This window comes from Takifugu rubripes, chromosome 22, assembly GCF_901000725.2.
Source record: "Takifugu rubripes chromosome 22, fTakRub1.2, whole genome shotgun sequence".
Classification (NCBI taxonomy): domain Eukaryota; kingdom Metazoa; phylum Chordata; class Actinopteri; order Tetraodontiformes; family Tetraodontidae; genus Takifugu; species Takifugu rubripes.
The window spans coordinates 15,663,087-15,681,677 of record NC_042306.1 but is presented as its reverse complement, the minus strand read 5'-3'; the positions used below and the strand labels follow the sequence as shown (position 1 = coordinate 15,681,677).

Below are 18,591 nucleotides of genomic sequence, written 5' to 3'. Positions count from 1 at the left end.
GGTGGTGGCCTTGTTCTCTTCTGGCAGCTCTTTCTGCTCTCACCATGGTTAGACACAGAGGAGCACACCTCCTCCTGGGTCATGTGGCCCTCTAGTGTAAAAGAGTCTCTCATCAGTTCTCAAGATGAAGAAAACTTTGTCATCACGTCTCCTGACAGGAAGAGACGCTGTGTGTCGCCCTCTAGCGGCCGCTGCTCAGTGTGGCCTTACTGTGGAGGTTTTAGTGCGCACTTCTGCTGCTTCCTGTCACTGTGGGCCTCAGAGCACAGTAGTACACTGCAGAGTCTGACAGCTGAAGCTCCTGGATCTTCAGAGGAGCTGATTTCATGGTGGAGTTCAGTGTGGAGGAAAATCTCTCCTTAAACTCATCTTCTGTTTTCCCCTTACCGAAGGTGAACCTGCTCAGGATGAACTGGGGTCTGCTGGTCCCATCCTGTTTGTACCAGAAGATGCAATCATTTGTGGCTGTGCTGGTGTAGTGACAGTCCAGTGTGACTGTCTGGTCTTCTGCTGCCATCTCCTCTGCTTTTGGTTGCAGCACAGTGTCTTTTTGGGTTCTGCACTCTGGAAAACAGACAGCATGAAGGTGCTCTCAGGGAATCGTACTCACATCCCTCTGGTGGGACAGACAGAGTTGTGTTCATACCAGCCCACAGAGTTGCCATCCACAGTGAGACGAACAGAGGAGTCATGTTGAGGAACTGTGAGCTCCAGCCACAATGAAGAGCTCTGTGATGTCTCCGTGTAGTCTTCTTCAGACCTCAGACGGGTTTGAGAAGGAGGAGCCTGACCAGAGGAACTGAGCTCCATCACAAGCTTCTACTGACAGCTTCACATCCTCCAACTCACTCATTATTTCTACTGTCTCTAGATGGAGACCTCGACTGTAAAAACAAGGACTACCTGAGAGTTACCAGCACAGGAGCATCAAAACGTCACAACCAAACACAGATGAAATCCCTTTCCTGATCTGATTCAGAAGGTCTGTTTGCATCTCACAGCAGTGGTGCCAGATGAGGGATCCCTCTACCTCAGGGTTAGGGAGACGGTGGTCTACAAGTCCTGGAGGTCTAAATATCCTGTAGGCCTAACGGGACTGGAGGAGTACTGGTCCTGGATGGCTACAGGTCCTGGAGGTCTACGGGTCCTGGAGGCCTATGGGTCCTGGAGGAGTACAAGTCCAGGAGGTCTACAGGTCCTGGAGGTCTACAGGTCCTGGAGGCCTATGGGTCCTGGAGGAGTACAAGTCCTGGGGGTCTACATGTCCTGTAGGCCTACGGGTCCTGGAGGCCTACGTGTCTTGGAAGAGCACCGGTCCTGGATGGCTACGGGTCCTGGAGGCCTACGGATCCTGGATGAGTACAGGTCCTGGAGTTCTACAGGTCCTGGAGGTCTACAGGTCCTGGAGGTCTTCAGGTCTCGGAGGTCAACGAGTCCTGCAGGTGTACAGGTTCAACAACTAAAAGGAATGAGCAGAAGCTGACTGGATTTTTTTTTTTTGCGTTTTTAAAAAAAAGTGAATTTAATGGATTCCTCTGTGAACCATCACCTTATTGTGGTGGAGGAGTTTGCGTACCCTAATGAGCCTGGGAGCTATGCTGTCAGGGGCGGCTTGCCCCTGGTAGGGTCTCCCAAGGCAGATTGATCCTAGGTGAAGGGTCAGACAAAGAATGGTTCATAAGACCCATCATGGTACATCCAAAACGGAAGCCGTGTACCCGGCTCGGAGGGTTACCGGGGCCCTGACCTGGAGCCAGGCCTGGGGCTGGGGCTCGATGGTGAGCGCTTGGTGGTCGGTTCTACGTCCATGGGGCCCGGCCGGGCCCAGCCTGAGCTACCTACGTGGATACTCCTGTCTCCAGTGGACCCACCACCCGCAGGACAAGCATGAAGGGTCCGGGGCAGTGTGGATTGGGCGGTAGACCAAGGCGGAGGCCTTGGCGGTCCGATCCTCGGTTATGGAAATTGGCTTTTGAAACATGGAACATCACCTCTCTGGCTTGGAAAGAGCTGGAGCTTGTGGGGGAGGTTGAGCGCTACTGACTATATATGGACGGTCTCACCTCCACACATAGTGTCGGCTCAGGAACCCAAGTCCTTGAGGGGGGTTGGACACTCTTCTACACTGGAGTTGCTCAGGGTGAGAGACGGAGAGCGGGGGTGGGCTTTTTCCTTGCCCCCAGACTCTCTAGTTCGACGTTGGGGTTCTCGCAGTTGAGCGAAAGGGTTGCTTCCCTGCGCCTTCGGGTCGGGGAACGGGTTCTGACTGTTGTTTGTGCATATGCACCAAACAATAGTTCATAGTACCCGCCCTTTTTGGAGGATCTAGGTTGGACGCTGGGCGCTTAACCGATCTGTCATGGTGAAGAAGGAGCTGAGCCGGAAGGCAAAGCTCTCGATTTACCAGTCGATTTACGTCCCAGTCCTCACCTATGGCCATCAACGTTGGGTTATGACTGAAAGAACGAGATTGCGGATACAAGCGGCTGAAATGAGTTTCCTCCCCAGGGAGGCCGGGCTCAGCCTTAGAGACAGGGTGAGAAGCTCGGACATCCGGGAGGGGCTCGGAGTAGAACCGCTGCTTCTCCACATTGAGAGGAGTCAGTTGGGGTCAGCCCGGGCATCTGGCTAGGATGCCTTCCAGACGCCTCCCTTTAGAGGTGCTTCAGACATGTACCACCGGGAGGCGGCCTCGTGGCCGGCCCAGGACTAAGTGGAGAGATTACATCTCTCACCTGGCTTGGGAGCGGTTGGGGGTTCCCCCGGAGGAGCTGAGGAAAGTGGCCGGGGAGAGGGCTGTCTGGGCACCCTCCTGAAGCTGCTGCCCCCGCAACGCGGATCCGGATAAGCTGGAGAAAATGAAAGGAAACTAAACTAAATTTCATGGAATCCATAATACAGAATAATGCAATTATTGTTTTGTGTTTTTTCAAATGAATCTATTAATTCGGATCTTTCAATCAAATTAAATCTGAGTCACCATCGTTCTCTTTACATTTTTAAAGTTTTATTCAACATTACCAGAGAAAGAGACACTTCCAACTCATCACTACATCGTCCCATAATTTGACACCCAAAAGTCAGACACATCCGTGTTCAACATTTGTTCCTCCATTACACGTCTTAAAAAGAAATCATTTTTATTCATCGTTTCTGTTCGGTGCTTTCTAGTTGTGGCTTCCAACTCATTTTACGATCAATAACCTTTCCTAGAAACTAGAAACTTTCTGTCTTAAACTTGCTCAATTTCAACTTCATTCAAGTTCAGCTTAACCTGACAATTTTCCAAACACCACCAAAGCCCAGAAACGTTATTTTTATTTAGCGATAACTTATTGAGATCAAACCATGTTTTGAACGCCATCACGTCTCTTTGCCCTGGATTCAATCCCTGTTTCGCATCACACCCAGAACAACTTGGCCTTGAAACATCTGCAAACACAACAAACAACTGCCAACCCACCAACACCCTCCCAACCTAATTTATGGCACTTGTTCTTACAGATGCAGATCTTCTGTCAGTGCCAAGGAACCTCTGACCTCTGGATGACCTCTGTTCCACCTGTGCACCATAAGGAATCACTGTTATGCTGTTGGACTACTCTCTGCTTGATGATCTCCCATGAGCCACCAGAGACCAGCAGGTCTCTGTCTCTGCAGGAACCCGGGCAGATGTGGTGAGGAAATGTTGGAAGACAGGTCGAGTTCGGTGGGCGGAAGATCTTGTCGCTGCTTTCTGCGGATGACGTAGTTCTTCTGGTGCCATCGAACAGGGACCTCCAACAAATGCTGGGACGGTTCGCGACCGAGTGTGAAGCGGCAGGGATGCGGATCAGCATCTCCAAGTCAGAGTCCTTGTTCCTTGCTCGGAAAAAGGTAGAGTGCCTTCTCCGGGTTGGGGAGGAGGTCCTGCCCCAGGTGGAGTTCAAGTATCTCGGGATCTTATTCACGAGTGAGGGTAGGATGGAACGGGAGATCGACAGGCGGATCGGAGCGGCGTCAGCAGTGATGCGGGCGCTTAACCAATCCATCGTGGTGAAGAAGGAGCTGAGCCGGAAGGCAAAGCTCTCGATTTACCGGTCGATCTACGTCCCAGTCCTCACCTATGGCCGTCAACGCTGGGTGATGACCGAAAGAACGAGATCGCGGATACAAGCGGCTGAAATGAGTTTCCTCCCCAGGGAGGCCGGGCTCAGCCTTAGAGACAGGGTGAGAAGCTTGGACATCCGGGAGGAGCTCGGAGTAGAACCGCTGCTTCTCCACATCGAGAGGAGTCAGTTGGGGTCAGCTCGGGCATCTGGCTAGGATGCCTTCCAGACGCCTCCCTTTAGAGGTGTTCCGGACATGTCCCACTGGGAGGCGGCCTCGTGGCCAGCCCAGGACTAAGTTGAGAGATTACATCTCTCACCTGGCTTTGGAGCGGCTGGGGGTTCCCCCGGAGGAGCTGATGGAAGTGGCCGGGGAGAGGGCTGTCTGGGCACCCCTCCTGAAGCTGCTGCCCCCGCGATCCGGATCCGGATAAGTGGCAGAAAACGAAATGAAAACACAAACTGCCCTGGAGAGTTTCACACTCTCAAGATTCACCCAAACCACCATTTTCCTTGTAGATCCAAAATCCATCTGAAAACACACAGCTGAAAGTTGACAAATGTGAAGCAGCTTTATAACGGCATAAAAGACTGAAATATTTTTGGATCAAACTGAAAGAATTTTATTTATGGTCCTTTTAGTGCTTTCAGATGTCTAAAATGTGAGCGGAACCTGCGTGAGGGTTCAGGTCCCACCAAACCAGCGTGGTGGTGGTGGATTGTGGGTCTGAAGCACGGTTCAGGTGGCTGCTCGCTGATGTGGAATTGTTGGCTGATCATGTGATCAGCACCTGTAACCAGTGTCTGATAAGGAACAGTGAACTTGTCTGTGATCGGTCAGATAGCTCTTGTCAGGTTTTTGTACAGCGTCTTCGTCTCTTTGTGTCTCCGTGGAACTCAAGAGCGCAGTAGTACACAGCCGAGTCTGCCAGCGTCACATCTGTAATGGTCAGTTCACTTTCTTGTTGCCCTGTGTTGCATCTGTATCTCTTATCAGGGATGTTTTCGTTGCCTCTGAAGCTTCCTTCTCCTTTCCAGAGAATAAACTGGGGTGCCTCATAGTCAGACTGGTGTTTGTACCAGAACAGATAAACATCAGAATCTGAAGTCTCATAGTTACATCTGAGCGTTACATCTTCTCCTTCTCTGCTGCTGATTCCATTTTTCATCCCTGGAACAGGGAAAATTTTCTGCCCCCATGTTGTTTCTGGAAAACACAGAAGACATGATGTCCGTCTGACGGTATGTTGGAAGAGCCACCGATATACGGAGCAATCTGGACAAAACACCTACCAAAGCAAAGAGCAGCCAGAAGAATCCACAGCCAAGGTTCCATCTCTGCAAGAAGCTCCAAAGCAGCAGGAGAAACTGTCTGATGTTCAACATTCGGTGGTGGCCTTGTTCTCTTCTGGCAGCTCTTTCTGCTCTCAGCATGGTTAGACACAGAGGAGCACACCTCCTCCTGGGTCATGTGGCCCTCTAGTGTGACGAAGGCTTCCAGGAGCTGGGTGCTGTGTTGTTGTAGACAGGTTGTGGGTTTCCTGTCACTCTGGGCCTCACAGCACAGTCGTACACAGCAGAATCTGGAACTGCAGCAGAGGACACCTGCAGATCCACTCGGTCTCTGGACTCGTTGGAGGAGAACTTTGGCCGTGATCTTAGAGCCTCTGACCATGTGATAAGGTTACTTCCTGAGATATACAGGAGGAACTCTGGTGCTTCTCCTGGATATTGGTCCCTCAGTCTCTCCAGCTCCTCTCTCATCTGCCTTTTCACTGTTGCTGCAGGTCAGCACACTGGCAGCAGCTTCTTGTAGCAGCTGGACTCTCCAAGTTTTGGGAGTTTTTCCATCTCAACAGGAGAGATTTTAGATGTCCGTGATGAGATGATTCATGTCAAAGAATGGTGAAAATGTGAGGACCGAGATTTCAGCCCTGTGGTGCCCCAGAAGAACTCACAACCTGAGGAAACAACACATGAATTCTTTTCTTATTGCCAGAAAAAAAGCTGAAGAAGTGAGGACAGGCTCATCTTCATCATGAAGTCTTCACGTTGGTGCCTCCGTGGAAGCTAATGGAGCTACAGGAAATGACTGGTTCTCTGGTGTCTCATTCATGCATCAATAGTTCTACCACCAACCTTGTTTTGTCTTAATATCATTGCTCTTTCTTCTCTGATTTTAGTTGTTCATCTTTGTCAATATTGGGGATTGTTTACACTCCTCTTCTTCACCACAATTGGAGACAATATAATGTCTTTACTGCATTAACTTGGTTTTTATTATTTGCGTGAAAAAAGCCATAAAATATTTATAATGAAAGAGAATCAACATAGTTCCTCTTCCTGTCTTGGAGGCCTCTTCATCTGTGCTCCAGGTTTGATTTCTCTCATCATTTTTAAAGATGAAGAAAACTTTGTCATCACATCTCCTGACAGGAAGAGACGCTGTGTGTCGCCCTCTAGCGGCCGCTGCTCGGTGTGGCCTTACTGTGGAGGTTTTAGTGCGCACTTCTGCTGCTTCCTGTCACTGTGGGCCTCAGAGCACAGTAGTACACTGCAGAGTCTGACAGCTGAAGCTCCTGGATCTTCAGAGGAGCTGATTTCATGGTGGAGTTCACTGTGGAGGAAAATCTCTCCTTAAACTCATCTTCTGTTTTCCCCTTATCACCTTTGAACCTGCTCAGGATGAACTGGGGTCTGCTGGTCCCCTCCTGTTTGTACCAGAAGATGTTGACGTCTGTGGCTGTGCTGGTGTAGTGACAGTCCAGTGTGACTGTCTGGTCTTCTGCTGCCATCTCCTCTGCTTTTGGTTGCAGCACAGTGTCTTTTTGGGTTCTGCACTCTGGAAAACAGACAGCATGAAGGTGCTCTCAGGGAATCGTACTCACATCCCTCTGGTGGGACAGACAGAGTTGTGTTCATACCAGCCCACAGAGTTGCCATCCACAGTGAGACGAACAGAGGAGTCATGTTGAGGAACTGTGAGCTCCAGCCACAATGAAGAGCTCTGTGATGTCTCCGTGTAGTCTTCTTCAGACCTCAGACGGGTTTGAGAAGGAGGAGCCTGACCAGAGGAACTGAGCTCCATCACAAGCTTCTACTGACAGCTTCACATCCTCCAACTCACTCATTATTTCTACTGTCTCTAGATGGAGACCTCGACTGTAAAAACAAGGACTACCTGAGAGTTACCAGCACAGGAGCATCAAAACGTCACAACCAAACACAGATGAAATCCCTTTCCTGATCTGATTCAGAAGGTCTGTTTGCATCTCACAGCTGTGGTGCCAGATGAGGGTTCCCTCTACCTGGGGGTTAAGGAGACGGTGGTCTACAGGTCCTGGAGGTCTACGGGTCCAGGAGGAGTACAAGTCCTGGAGGTCTAAATATCCTGGAGGCCTAACAGGACTGGAGGTCTACAGGTCCCAGAGGTCTTCAGGTCTTGGAGGAGTCCAGGTCCTTGAAATCTTCATGTCCTGGAGGTGTTCGGGTCCTGGAGGTCTTCAGGTCTTGGAGGTCAAAGAGTCCTGCAGGTGTACAGGTTTAATCACTAAAAGGAATGAGCAGAAGCTGATTGATTATCTTTTTTTTTAAAGTGAATTTAATGGAATCCATAATACAGAATAATACAATTAATGTTTGTGTTTTTTCAAATGAATCTAATAATTTGGATCTTTCAATCAAATCGAATCTCAGTCATAATCGTTCTCTTTAAGATAAGATAAAACTTTATTGATCCCACATCGGGGAAAATCACATGTTACAGTACTAGCAGTGATATACAACAGTAAAAGAAAAAAAACTATTTTCTTATGTACATTATACATCATATACAGAGGGGGAAATTATATACAGAAGGGAATATTAGACTATATGAAGAAAAATGAATGTGCAAATAAGAGATTCCAGAGGTAGAATGATTAAGTAGTGTGGAGAAAATATGCCAACCCTGGGTTATTGGTGCTGCATTAAGAGTTGTGCATGTTGAACAATCTGACAGCAGTTGGGATGAATGACCTGCGGTAACGTTCCCTTTTACACCGTGGGTGTAACAGTCTGCTGCTGAAGGAGCTGCTCAAGGCCCCCACAGTCTCCTGTAGGGGGTGAGAGGGGGTGTCCAGGATTGATGTCAGCTTGGCCAACATCCTCCTCTCACCCACCTCCTTGATGGAGTCCAGAGAACAGTCCAGGACTGAGCCAGCCCTTCTGACCAGCTTGTTGAGTCTCTTCCTGTCCCTCTCTGAGCTTCCACAGCTCCAGCAGACCACAGCGTAGAAGATCACCGATGCCACCACAGAGTCATAAAAAGTCCTAAGCAGTGACCTGCACCCTCCAAAGGACCTCAGTCTCCTCAGCAGATGGAGACAGCTTTGGCCCTTCTTGTACAGGGCGTCTGTGTTATGAGTCCAGTCCAGTTTATTGTTGAGATGAACACCCAGGTATTTGTTCTCCTCCACGATCTCAATGTCCAGACCCTGGATGTTGACGGGTGCAGTGTGAGGAGCCTTCCTACTGAAGTCGATCACCACCTCCTTTGTCTTGCTGGTGTTGATGCGCAGATGGTTCAGTTCACACCAGGCGACAAACTTGGTGATGACCTCCCGGTACTCCAGTTCGTTCCCCTCAGACACACGTCCAACGATGGCTGTATCATCTGAGAACTTCTGGAGGTGGCAGCTGTCAGAGTTGTGGCTGAAGTCCGATGTGTAGAGAGTGAAGAGGAAGGGAGAGAGAACTGTACCCTGCGGTGCCCCCGTGCTGCAGACTACCACCTCGGACTCACAGTCGCGGAGCCTCACGTACTGCGGTCTGTTGGTGAGGTAGTCGGTGGTCCAGGCAGCTAGGTGACCGTCGACTCCGGCTCCCCCCAGCTTGCCTCTCAGCAATGATGGCTGGATTGTGTTGAAGGCACTGGAGAAGTCAAAGAACATGACTCTCACAGTGCTCCCGGTGCCCTCTAGGTGTGAAAGTGACCGGTGCAGCAGGTTACATTTTTAAAGTTTTATTAAACATTACCAGAGAAAGAGACACTTCCAACTCATCACTAAATCGTCCCATAATTTGACACTCAAAAGTCAGACACATCCGTGTTCAACATGTTGTTCATCACGTCTCCTGACAGGAAGAGACGCTGTGTGTCGCCCTCTAGCGGCCGCTGCTCAGTGTGGCCTTACTGTGGAGGTTTTAGTGCGCACTTTTGCTGCTTCCTGTCACTGTGGGCCTCAGAGCACAGTAGTACACTGCAGAGTCTGACAGCTGAAGCTCCTGGATCTTCAGAGGAGCTGATTTCATGGTGGAGTTCACTGTGGAGGAAAATCTCTCCTTAAACTCATCTTCTGTTTTCCCCTTATCACCTTTGACCCTGCTCAGGATGAACTGGGGTCTGCTGGTCCCATCCTGTTTGTACCAGAACAAATACGGGGATGGGTCGGTGGTCTGAAAAGTACAGTCCAGTGTAACAGTGTCTCTTTCAGCAGCAACAACATCTTCTGGTGGCTGCATCACTTTGTCTTCTCCTCGACACTCTGATGAAGAAGAACATGCAGGAATCACTCAAGATGATCCACTGAGTGGCTCAAAGAGTTTCCACATCTGACACACACAGTTCTGGCCTCTAATGTGAGGCAGTGGCAGCGTGTGGTTGTCTGGTACCTACCAAAGCAAAGAGCAGCTAGAAGAATCCACAGCCAAGGTTCCATCTCTGCAAGAAGCTCCAAAGCAGCAGGAGAAACTGTCTGATGTTCAACATTCGGTGGTGGCCTTGTTCTCTTCTGGCAGCTCTTTCTGCTCTCAGCATGGTTAGACACAGAGGAGCACACCTCCTCCTGGGTCATGTGGCCCTCTAGTGTGACGAAGGCTTCCAGGAGCTGGGTGCTGTGTTGTTGTAGACAGGTTGTGGGTTTCCTGTCACTCTGGGCCTCACAGCACAGTCGTACACAGCAGAATCTGGAACTGCAGCAGAGGACACCTGCAGATCCACTCGGTCTCTGGACTCGTTGGAGGAGAACTTTGGCCGTGATCTTAGAGCCTCTGACCATGTGATAAGGTTACTTCCTGAGATATACAGGAGGAACTCTGGTGCTTCTCCTGGATATTGGTGATACCAGAAGAAATGATCAGGGCCAGATGCTTGATTGGAGTATTTGTAGGACAGAGTCAAGATTCAAGATTCAAGATTCAAGATTCAAGATGTACTTTTTTCATCCCCGTAGGGAAATTGAATTGTAGCAGCCTAACATGGATGAATATAACTGTAGTCTCGGTTTTGTATTTACAAAGTATAGAAATAGAATAAATAAAATACAAATAAGATTAGAATGTTATAGCATTATGAGCATATATACAGCATATATTATTAGCATATATATAATATAATATATACATATTATAGGCATATATATAAATATCGAATAAAATAGAATTAAAATGACAACATAAACCTTAAACAGTTATTGTTATTGGCTGGGTTAGGATGAGTTATACAGTCTGATGGTGGACGGCAGGAAGGACTTCCTGTAGCGTTCCTTAGAGCAGCGAGGCTGCAGGAGTCTGCTGCTGGAGCTGCTCCTCAGTTTGTCCACTGTGTTATGGAGGGGGGGGGGACTGTCCATGATTGTCCACAGTTTCAACACCATCCTGTCCCTCACCACCTCGTCCACGTTTGCAAGTCTACAGCCAACAACAGACCAGCCTTTTTAATGAGTTTGTGGAGTCTGTTAGCATCCTTAGCTTAGCCTGCTCCCCAGCACACTACAGCACAGAAGATGGTGCTAGCCATGATAGGCTGGTAGAACATGTGGAGCATCCTGCTGCAGACACTGAAGGACCTGAGTCTCCTGAGGAAATAGAGTCTGCTCATGGCCTTCTGGTAGACAGCATCGGTGTTTGTGGACCTCAGAGCGGCGTCTTCGAAACTGACCACTTCTGCCTGGACTGCAGTCAGTTGTTCTCCACTGACACCTACAGGAAGAGTTTGATCCGTTACCATGGTGCCAAGAGGAACGAGCAGAGCGACAGTTGCTGCTGACTAATCATCCATACCTGTTAGAACGCTGAGCAACATCAGACAGAGAGCAGCGTAGAGCAGAGGCAGCATGGTGAACTAAAGGAACCTGTCTGCTCTGTGCTGGATCCAGCTCTGCTCAATGTTGCCCTTCTTCTCTCCTCTCCAGCTCAGTTACAAGTGAGCTCCTCCCTCAGTCTCTCCAGCTCCTCTCTCATCTGCCTTTTCCCTGTTGCTGCAGGTCAGCACACTGGCAGCAGCTTCTTGTAGCAGCTGGACTCTCCAAGTTTTGGGAGTTTTTCCATCTCAACAGGAGAGATTTTAGATGTCCGTGATGAGATGATTCATGTCAAAGAATGGTGAAAATGTGAGGACCGAGATTTCAGCAAATATTTATAATGAAAGAGAATCAACATAGTTCCTCTTCCTGTCTTGGAGGCCTCTTCATCTGTGCTCCAGGTTTGATTTCTCTCATCAGTTCTCAAGATGAAGAAAACTTTGTCCTCAGATCTCCTGACAGGAAGAGACGCTGTGTGTCGCCCTCTAGCGGCCGCTGCTCAGTGTGGCCTTACTGTGGAGGTTTTAGTGCGCACTTCTGCTGCTTCCTGTCACTGTGGGCCTCAGAGCACAGTAGTACACTGCAGAGTCTGACAGCTGAAGCTCCTGGATCTTCAGAGGAGCTGATTTCATGGTGGAGTTCAGTGTGGAGGAAAATCTCTCCTTAAACTCATCTTCTGTTTTCCCCTTACCGATGGTGAACTTGCTCAGGATGAACTGGGGTCTGCTGGTCCCATCCTGTTTGTACCAGAACAAATACAGGTTTGTGTCGGTGGTCTGAAAAGTACAGTCCAGTGTAACAGTGTCTCCTTCAGCAGCAACAACATCTTCTGGTGGCTGCATCACTTTGTCTTCTCCTCTACACTCTGATGAAGAAGAACATGCAGGAATCACTCAAGATGATCCACTGAGTGGCTCAAAGAGTTTCCACATCTGACACACACAATTCTGGCCTCTAATGTGAGGCAGTGGCAGCGTGTGGTTGTCTGGTACCTACCAAAGCAAAGAGCAGCCAGAAGAATCCACAGCCAAGGTTCCATCTCTGCAAGAAGCTCCAAAGCAGCAGGAGAAACTGTCTGGTGTTCAACATTCGGTGGTGGCCTTGTTCTCTTCTGGCAGCTCTTTCTACTCTCAGCATGGTTAGACACAGAGGAGCACACCTCCTCCTGGGTCATGTGGCCCTCTAGTGTAAAAGAGTCTCTCATCAGTTCTCAAGATGAAGAAAACTTTGTCATCACGTCTCCTGACAGGAAGAGACGCTGTGTGTCGCCCTCTAGCGGCCGCTGCTCAGTGTGGCCTTACTGTGGAGGTTTTAGTGCGCACTTCTGCTGCTTCCTGTCACTGTGGGCCTCAGAGCACAGTAGTACACTGCAGAGTCTGACAGCTGAAGCTCCTGGATCTTCAGAGGAGCTGATTTCATGGTGGAGTTCAGTGTGGAGGAAAATCTCTCCTTAAACTCATCTTCTGTTTTCCCCTTATCACCTTTGACCCTGCTCAGGATGAACTGGGGTCTGCTGGTCCCATCCTGTTTGTACCAGAAGATGTAGACCTCCTCTGTGGCTGTGCTGGTGTAGTGACAGTCCAGTGTGACTGTCTGGTCTTCTGCTGCCATCTCCTCTGCTTTTGGTTGCAGCACAGTGTCTTTTTGGGTTCTGCACTCTGGAAAACAGACAGCATGAAGGTGCTCTCAGGGAATCGTACTCACGTCCCTCTGGTGTGACAGACAGAGTTGTGTTCATACCAGCCCACAGAGTTGCCATCCACAGTGAGACGAACAGAGGAGTCATGTTGAGGAACTGTGAGCTCCAGCCACAATGAAGAGCTCTGTGATGTCTCCGTGTAGTCTTCTTCAGACCTCAGGCGGGTTTGAGAAGGAGGAGCCTGACCAGAGGAACTGAGCTCCATCACAAGCTTCTACTGACAGCTTCACATCCTCCAACTCACTCATTATTTCTACTGTCTCTAGATGGAGACCTCGACTGTAAAAACAAGGACTACCTGAGAGTTACCAGCACAGGAGCATCAAAACGTCACAACCAAACACAGATGAAATCCCTTTCCTGATCTGATTCAGAAGGTCTGTTTGCATCTCACAGCAGTGGTGCCAGATGAGGGTTCCCTCTACCTGAGGGTTAGGGAGACGGTGGTCTACAAGTCCTGGAGGTCTAAATATCCTGGAGGCCTAACGGGACTGGAGGAGTACCGGTCCTGGATGGCTACAGGTCCTGGAGGCCTATGGGTCCTGGAGGAGTACAAGTCCAGGAGGTCTACAGGTCCTGGAGGTCTACAGGTCCTGGAGGCCTATGGGTCCTGGAGGAGTACAAGTCCTAGGGGTCTACATGTCCTGTAGGCCTACGGGTCCTGGAGGCCTACGTGTCTTGGAAGAGCACCGGTCCTGGATGGCTACGGGTCCTGGAGGCCTACGGATCCTGGATGAGTACAGGTCCTGGAGTTCTACAGGTCCTGGAGGTCTACAGGTCCTGGAGGTCTTCAGGTCTCGGAGGTCAAAGAGTCCTGCAGGTGTACAGGTTCAATAACTAAAAGGAATGAGCAGAAGCTGACTGGATTTTTTTTTTTTACGTTTTTAAAAAAAAGTGAATTTAATGGATTCCTCTGTGAACCATCACCTTATTGTGGTGGAGGAGTTTGCGTACCCTAATGAGCCTGGGAGCTATGCTGTCAGGGGCGGCTTGCCCCTTGTAGGGTCTCCCAAGGCAGATTGGTCCTAGGTGAAGGGTCAGACAAAGAATGGTTCATAAGACCCATCATGGTACATCCAAAACGGAAGCCGTGTACCCGGCTCGGAGGGTTACCGGGGCCCTGACCTGGAGCCAGGCCTGGGGCTGGGGCTCGATGGTGAGTGCTTGGTGGTCGGTTCTACGTCCATGGGGCCCGGCCGGGCCCAGCCTGAGCTACCTACGTGGATACTCCTGTCTCCAGTGGACCCACCACCCGCAGGACAAGCATGAAGGGTCCGGGGCAGTGTGGATTGGGCGGTAGACCAAGGCGGAGGCCTTGGCGGTCCGATCCTCGGTTATGGAAATTGGCTTTTGAAACATGGAACATCACCTCTCTGGCTTGGAAAGAGCTGGAGCTTGTGGGGGAGGTTGAGCGCTACTGACTATATATGGTCGGCCTCACCTCCACACATAGCGTCGGCTCAGGAACCCAAGTCCTTGAGGGGGGTTGGACACTCTTCTACACTGGAGTTGCTCAGGGTGAGAGACGGAGAGCGGGGGTGGGCTTTTTCCTTGCCCCCAGACTCTCTAGTTCGACGTTGGGGTTCTCGCAGTTGAGCGAAAGGGTTGCTTCCCTGCGCCTTCGGGCCAGGGAACGGGTTCTGACTGTTGTTTGTGCGTATGCACCAAACAATAGTTCAGAGTACCCACCCTTTTTGGAGGATCTAGGACGGACGCTGGGCGCTTAACCGATCTGTCATGGTGAAGAAGGAGCTGAGCCGGAAGGCAAAGCTCTTGATTTACCGGTCGATCTACGTCCCAGTCCTCACCTATGGCCATCAACGCTGGGTTATGACTGAAAGAACGAGATTGCGGATACAAGCGGCTGAAATGAGTTTCCTCCCCAGGGAGGCCGGGCTCAGCCTTAGAGATAGGGTGAGAAGCTCGGACATCCGGGAGGGGCTCGGAGTAGAACCGCTGCTTCTCCACATCGAGAGGAGTCAGTTGGGGTGGCTCAGGCATCTGGCTAGGATGCCTTCCAGACGCCTCCCTTTAGAGGTGCTTCAGACATGTCCCACTGGGAGGCGGCCTCGTGGCCGGCCCAGGACTAAGTGGAGAGATTACATCTCTCACCTGGCTTCGGAGCGGCTGGGGGTTCCCCCGGAGGAGCTGATGGAAGTGGCCGGGGAGAGGGCTGTCTGGGCACCCCTCCTGAGGCTGCTGCCCCCGCAACGCGGATCCAGATAAGCGGGAGAAAACGAAACGAAACGAAATTTAATGGAATCAATAATACAGAATGATACAATTTTGTGTTTTTTCAAATGAATCTAATAATTCAGATCTTTCAATCAAATCAAATCTGAGTCATCATCGTTCTCTTTACATTTTTCAAGTTTTATTCAACATTACCAGAGAAAGAGACACTTCCAACTCATCACTACATCGTCCCATAATTTGACACCCAAAAGTCAGACACATCCGTGTTCAACATTTGTTCCTCCATTACACGTCTTAAAAAGAAATCATTTTTATTCATCATTCCGTTCGGTGCTTTCTAGTTGTGGCTTCCAACTCATTTTACGATCAATAACCTTTCCTAGAAACTAGAAACTTTCTGTCTTAAACTTGCTCAATTTCAACTTCATTCAAGTTCAGCTTAACGTGACAATTTTCCAAACACCACCAAAGCCCAGAAACGTTATTTTTATTTAGCGATAACTTATTGAGATCAAACCATGTTTTGAACGCCATCACGTCTCTTTGCCCTGGATTCAATCCCTGTTTCACATCATACCCAGAACAACTTGGCTTTGAATCATCTGCAAACACAACAAACAACTGCCAACCCACCAACACCCTCCCAACCTATTTTATGGCACTTGTTCTTACAGATGCAGATCTTCTGTCAGTGCCAAGGAACCTCTGACCTCTGGATGACCTCTGTTCCACCTGTGCACCATAAGGAATCACTGTTATGCTGTTGGACTACTCTCTGCTTGATGATCTCCCATGAGCCACCAGAGACCAGCAGGTCTCTGTCTCTGCAGGAACCCGGGCAGATGTGGTGAGGAAATGTTGGAAGACAGGTGGTTGTCATGGCATTGTTGACGCCCCCCTTCAACTCTGTCACCACCCTCCGATAAGAAATACACACAAACTGCCCTACCAACACGTATCCTCAAGGTAGAACAGAGTCGGATGACCAGGAGGTGGACCATCCAATTTCCAGAGCGGAAGTTGCCGAGGTAGTGAAACAGCTGCCCGGCGGAGGAGCTCAGGGAGCGGATGAGATCCGCCCGGGGTATCTTAAGGCTCTGGATGTTGTAGGGCTGTCCTGGTTGACACGCCTCTGCAACATTACGTGGACATCAGGGGCAGTGCCCTTGGACTGGCAGACCGGGGTGGTGGTCCCTATTTTTAAGAGTGGGGACCAGAGGGTGTGTTCCAACTATAGGGGGATCACACTCCACAGCCTCCCTGGGAAAGTCTATGCCAGGGAGCTGGAAAAGAGGATTAGATCGATAGTCGAACCTCTGATCGAGGAGGAACAATGCGGGTTTCGTCCCGGTCGTGGAACCACGGATCACCTCTTTACCCTGCTGGGGTGCTTGAGGGGAGTTGGGAGTTTGCCCAACCAGTCCACATGTGCTTTGTGGACTTGGAAAAGGCCTATGACCAGGTCCCCAGGAGCATCCTGTGGGGGGTGCTCCGGGAGTATGGGTTGGAAGGTCCCTTGATAAGGGCCGTCCAGTCCCTGTACCAAAGGAGCAGGAGCTTGGTCCGGATAGCCGGTTGTAAGTCGGACTCGTTCCCAGTGAGGGTTGGACTCTGCCAGGGCTGCCCTTTGTCACCGGTTCTGTTCATAACTTTTATGGACAGAATTTCTAGGCGCAGCCGGGGAGTGGAGGGTGTCGAGTTCGGTGGGCGGAAGATCTCGTCGCTGCTTTCTGCGGATGACGTAGTTCTTCTGGCACCATCAAACAGGGACCTCCAACAAATGCTGGGACGGTTCGCGACCGAGTGTGAAGCGGCAGGGATGCGGATCAGCACCTCCAAGTCAGAGTCCTTGTTCCTTGCTCGGAAAAAGGTAGAGTGCCTTCTCCGGGTTGGGGAGGAGGTCCTGCCCCAGGTGGAGGAGTTCAAGTATCTCGGGATCTTGTTCACGAGTGAGGGTAGGATGGAACGGGAGATTGACAGGCGGATCGGAGCGGCGTCAGCAGTGATGCGGGCGCTTAACCAATCCATCGTGGTGAAGAAGGAGCTGAGCCGGAAGGCAAAGCTCTCGATTTACCGGTCGATCTACGTCCCAGTCCTCACCTATGGCCATCAACGCTGGGTGATGACCGAAAGAACGAGATCGCGGATACAAGCGGCTGAAATGAGTTTCCTCCCCAGGGAGGCCAGGCTCAGCCTTAGAGACAGGGTGAGAAGCTTGGACATCCGGGAGGGGCTCGGAGTAGAACCGCTGCTTCTCCACATCGAGAAGAGTCAGTTGGGGTGGCTCGGGCGTCTGGCTAGGATGCCTTCCAGACGCCTCCCTTTAGAGGTGTTCCGGACATGTCCCACTGGGAGGCGGCCACGTGGCCGGCCCAGGACTAAGTGGAGAGATTACATCTCTCACCTGGCTTCGGAGCGGCTGGGGGTTCCCCCGGAGGAGCTGATGGAAGTGGCCGGGGAGAGGGCTGTCTGGGCACCCTCCTGAAGCTGCTGCCCCCGCGATCCGGATCCGGATAAGTGGCAGAAAACGAAATGAAAACACAAACTGCCCTGGAGAGTTTCACACTCTCAAGATTCACCCAAACCACCATTTTCCTTGTAGATCCAAAATCCATCTGAAAACACACAGCTGAAAGTTGACAAATGTGAAGCAGCTTTATAACGGCATAAAAGACTGAAATATTTTTGGATCAAACTGAAAGAATTTCATTTATGGTCCTTTTAGTGCTTTCAGATGTCTAAAATGTGAGCGGAACCTGCGTGAGGGTTCAGGTCCCACCAAACCAGCGTGGTGGTGGTGGATTGTGGGTCTGAAGCACGGTTCAGGTGGCTGCTCGCTGATGTGGAATTGTTGGCTGATCATGTGATCAGCACCTGTAACCAGTGTCTGATAAGGAACAGTGAACTTGTCTGTGATCGGTCAGATAGCTCTTGTCAGGTTTTTGTACAGCGTCTTCGTCTCTTTGTGTCTCCGTGGCCCTCAGAGCGCAGTAGTACACAGCCGAGTCTGCCAGCGTCACATCTGTAATGGTCAGTTCACTTTCTTGTTGCCCTGTGTTGCATCTGTATCTCTCATCAGGGATGTTTTCCCGGCCTGTGCGGCTTCTTGCTCCTTTCCAGAGAATAAACTGGGGTGCCTCATAGTCAGACTGGTGTTTGTACCAGAACAGATAAACATCAGAATTTGAAGTCTCATAGTTACATCTGAGCGTTACATCTTCTCCTTCTCTGCTGCTGATTCCATTTTTCATCCCTGGAACAGGGGAAATTTTCTGCCCCCATGTTGTTTCTGGAAAACACAGAAGACATGATGTCCGTCTGACGGTATGTTGGAAGAGCCACCGATATACGGAGCAATCTGGACAAAACACCTACCAAAGCAAAGAGCAGCCAGAAGAATCCACAGCCAAGGTTCCATCTCTGCAAGAAGCTCCAAAGCAGCAGGAGAAACTGTCTGATGTTCAACATTCGGTGGTGGCCTTGTTCTCTTCTGGCAGCTCTTTCTGCTCTCACCATGGTTAGACACAGAGGAGCACACCTCCTCCTG

At 50.3% G+C, this 18,591-nt stretch overlaps 1 gene segment (V, D, J or C); it reads right to left on the bottom strand.

The window, feature by feature from the left end:
- The window catches only part of LOC101068051 (T cell receptor alpha variable 20-like), a 165,570-nt gene that overhangs the window by 132,985 nt on the left and 13,994 nt on the right, over positions 1 to 18,591 (bottom strand).